The sequence below is a fragment of the Herpailurus yagouaroundi genome, unplaced genomic scaffold (assembly GCF_014898765.1).
Source record: "Herpailurus yagouaroundi ecotype Mexico unplaced genomic scaffold, PumYag 166, whole genome shotgun sequence".
Taxonomy (NCBI): Eukaryota; Metazoa; Chordata; class Mammalia; order Carnivora; family Felidae; genus Herpailurus; species Herpailurus yagouaroundi.
In genome coordinates this window covers 17,532,891-17,537,020 of record NW_024412407.1, presented here as the reverse complement: position 1 = coordinate 17,537,020, position 4,130 = coordinate 17,532,891, and the positions used below count along the sequence as shown (strand labels likewise).

Here is a 4,130-nt window from a genome sequence, read left to right as displayed (position 1 = left end):
GAGGGAGACAGAGGATCCCAAGCAGGCTCCGTGCTGTCGGCACAGAGCCAGATGTGAGGCTTGAACTCACAAACTGTGAGATCATGACCTGAGCTGAAAACAAGAGTTGGGTGGTTAACCAACTGAGCCACCCAGGCCCCCCTATTGCTTATTTGTTTTGTTTGTGGTTTCCTTTGCTGTGCAAAAGCTTTTTATTTTGGTGCACTCCCAACAGTTTATGTTTGCTCTTATTGCCCTTGCCTGAGGAGACACATCTAGAAAAATGTTTCTACAGCTAGTGCTAAAGAAATTACCGCCTATGTTTTCTTCTAAGAGTTTTATGGTTGCAGCTCTCACATTTAGCTCCTAATCCATTTTAAGTGTGTGTGTGTGTGTGTGTGTGTGTGTGTGTGTGTGTGTGTGATGTAAGAAAGTGGTTCAGTTTCATTCTTTTCCATGTAGTTTTCCAGTTTTCCTGGCACCATTTGTTGAAGAGGCTGTCTTTTTCCCAATGCATATTCTTACCTCCTTTGTCATAGATTTGTTAACCATGTACGTGTGGGTTTATTTATGAACTCTCTATTCTATTCCATTGACCTATGTGTCTATTTTCATTCTAGTACCACATATTGTCTTGATTACTATAGTTGTGTAATATATCTTGAAATCTGGGAATGTGATACTTCTAGATTTGTTCTTCTTTCTCAAGATAACTTTGGCTCTTCGGGGCCTTTGGTGGTTCCATACAAATTTTAGGATTATTTTTTCTGGTTTTGTGAACAGTGCTGTTGGTATTTTGATAGGGATTGCATTAAATCTGTAGATTGCTTTGGGTAGTATAGACATTTTAACATTGGTTCTCCCAACCCATGAACATGAAATATATTTCCATTTGCTTGTGTCATTTTCAGTTTCTTTCATTAGTATTTTATAGTTTTTGAAGTATAGGTCTTTCACTTCCTTGATTAAGTTTTTTTTTTAAGACACATTTATTCAGCATCATGATGAGACTATTACATTTAGCAATCAACAGCATGAGTGCAAAAAAAAAAAATCTACATTAAAACCCTTTGTTGGCATGCTTTACACTTTCCACGGAACAGAAACTAAAATAATCTCTTATACAATTAGTCACAAATACAGTCCTCAAGTTTTTTGCCCATACACATGAGTATTGTCTAAAACATGTCTTTGTAGGTGCTAGGCCCTGCCACTACTGTGTGTGGCTGAGTTCACAAATCTGTTGTAACCTGTAGCTTCCCTGTCACTTCTCTGGATCTTCTCTCCTGCTAACCTTTGTTTCCTGGCAGTGATTAAAACCTTCTGCCATTGCCATAGCTACTGCTGCTGCTGCTGAAACCTCCATAGCCACCGTGGTTTCATGGTTTAGCAAAGTATTGGCCTCTACCACCATAAGGGCTAAAGCTTCTGCCTCCAAAATTTCCTCCTTTCATGGGTCCAAAATATGAAGATTGATTGTTGTAATTGCCAAAATCATTATAGCTTTTCCACCACCTCCAAAGTTGCTTCCATCCACCAAATCTGTTATAGCCATCCCCACAGCCACCATATCCACCACCACCTGAACTGCCACCAAAGCCACTTTGCCCACTGAAGTTTCCTCCACGACCAAAGTTGTCATTCCCACCAAAACCACCTCCAATTTCCAGAAAGAACCACTTTGACCTCTTTGGCTGGATGAACAACTGGCCATTTCTTGCTTAGATAGGACTTTCCTTACTTCACAGTTGTGGCCATTCACAGTATGGCATTTTTGAATGACAGTCTTGTCTAGATCATGGTCATCATGATCATGGTCATCAAATGTTACAAAAGCAAAGCCTCTCTTTTTGCCACTGCCTCGGTCGGTCATGATTTCAATCACTTCAGTTTTCCCATACTTTTCAAAATAATCTCTTAGATGATGTTCTTTGGTGTCTTAATGCCACCAACATCTTTTTCACAGTTAAGTGGGCACCAGGTCTTTGAGAATCTTCTCTTAAGACAGCCCTCTTGGGGGGCGCCTGGGTGGCTCAGTCAGTTAAGCGTCTGACTTCAGCCAGGTCATGATCTCGCGGTCCGTGAGTTCGAGCCCCGCGTCGGGCTCTGGGCTGATGGCTCAGAGCCTGGAGCCTGTTTCCGATTCTGTGTCTCCCTCTCTCTCTGCCCCTCCCCCATTCATGCTCTGTCTCTCTCTGTCCCAAAAATAAATAAACGTTGAAAAAAAAAATTTAAAAAGACAGCCCTCTTGGGTTCCACAACTCTTCCATCCACCTTGTGTGACCCTGTTCATGGCTGCATCCACCTCCTCCACAGTGGCACACGTGACAAACTCAAAGTCTCTGGAGTGCTCGGTGTTTGGATCCCTTGTTACCACAGTGTGTGAGCGTTCCCCATTGCTCAAAATGACTCCTTAGACTCTCATGGGTTGTCTCAAAGCTCGAAACTCTGATGAAGGCTCTTTGGGAGACTCTGACTTAGACATGCTGGTGGTGGGAGGGGAGACTTTAATGATGCTTCCTCGGCGCTGTCCATAAGCAGAAAGTCCTTGATTAAGTCTTTACCTAGACGTTTTATTCTTCTTGATGAAATTGTAAGTGGGACTGTTTCCTTAATTTCTCTTTCTGCTACTTCAGTATTAGAGTATAGATATGCTGCAGATTTCTGCCTATCAATTTTGTATCCTGCTATTTTACTGAATTCATTTAGCAGTTCTGGTAGTTTTTTGGTGGAGTCTTTGGGTTTTCTCTATACAGTATCATGCCATCAGCAAATATAATCATAGTTATTTTAAGTTCCAGTTTGATAATGTCAACATCCCTGCCATGTCTGATTCTGATGCTTGCTCTATCTCTTCAAATTGTGTTTTTTGCCTTTTAGTGTGCCTTACAATTTTTCTTGATAGTTTGACAGGATGTACCAGGTTAAAAAAAACAAAAACAAAACCTGCTGTAATGTGGTGCCTTTAGTAACGTGGTGAAAAAGTGTGGCAGTAGGGGAAACGTTCTATAGTCCTGTGATTAGGTCTCAATCTTGGTGAACCTATTTCTCTGGATTTTGAAATTTACAAGTATTTTTGTGTTTTTTTCTCCCAGCTTAGGTGGGACAGGATGGCTAGAGTGGGCTGGAGTTGGATATTTTCCATCTTGCAATTCAGTTAGGCTCTGGTTAACTAGTTAGGCTCTGGTTAACAGTTACCCCTGGAGGCAGACCTTGTTCTTAACACAGTGCTCTGGTATATTTCAAATTGGTTCCTTTTCGTCTCCTCCTACCAGAAGCACAAAGAGATTTTTTCCCAATATTTACAGTGAGAACTGTAATATGTAGATCTCAGTGAGAACTGAGATATGTAGAGCCCTGGAGGTATAACTCACAAAAGTATAGTAGCCTTTGTATGTCTGAGTTCTTCTGGAGTTTTTAACTCTCATATTTGTCCATGTTGAGCCTCTAACAATTTGTCAGTTGCAGATTGGGTTTCCAATCCTGGAAGTTTCTCATGGTGGTTTCCATTTGAGTCTCTGCTCCCTGTATTTACCTGTAGGTCTCTCCAATCTTGGGAACAGCGGGTTGCTGTCCAAGAAGAGTTGGATCCAAGAAGAGTAATTGATTTTTCAGTCTTTTAAGGTTTTTACTTCTTGCTGGGGCAGAGCGGAGACTTCCAGACTCCTAACATGCAGAACCAGAACCTAGAAGTCTTTACTATTTTTTTTTTTTTAAAGTGAGCCAGAATGAGAGAGAGCTCATGAGCAGGAGAGAGGCAGAGGGAGAGGGAGAGAGAGACTCTAAGCAGGCTCCACACCCAGAGAGGAGCCCCATGTGGGACTCAATCTCATGGCTGTGAGATCATGACCTGAGCTGAAATTAAGAGTCAGATACTCAATTGACTAAGCCAGCCAGGTGCCCCTAGTAGACATCTTCTATGTACTTATCACTGTTTTAGGAGCACTGTATTAAAGGACAACAGCAAATAAGACAATGACCCTGATCTTAGAGAAGTTAAAATTTGTCAGGAGAGACAGGTGGTGTTTTTTTAAAAAATTTAAATCACATCATTCTCACAACACACACACACACACACACACACACACACACACACACACACAGAAGGTGGCAATGTGAGGTGATAGGTATGTTAATTGGCTTGACTGCAG

The 4,130-nt window shown here is 41.6% G+C and overlaps 1 pseudogene; it reads right to left on the bottom strand.

The window, feature by feature from the left end:
• Positions 1 to 1,204: 1,204 nt before the first annotated feature.
• Positions 1,205 to 2,572, bottom strand: LOC121039077 (heterogeneous nuclear ribonucleoprotein A1-like; annotated as a pseudogene).
• Positions 2,573 to 4,130: the final 1,558 nt, after the last annotated feature.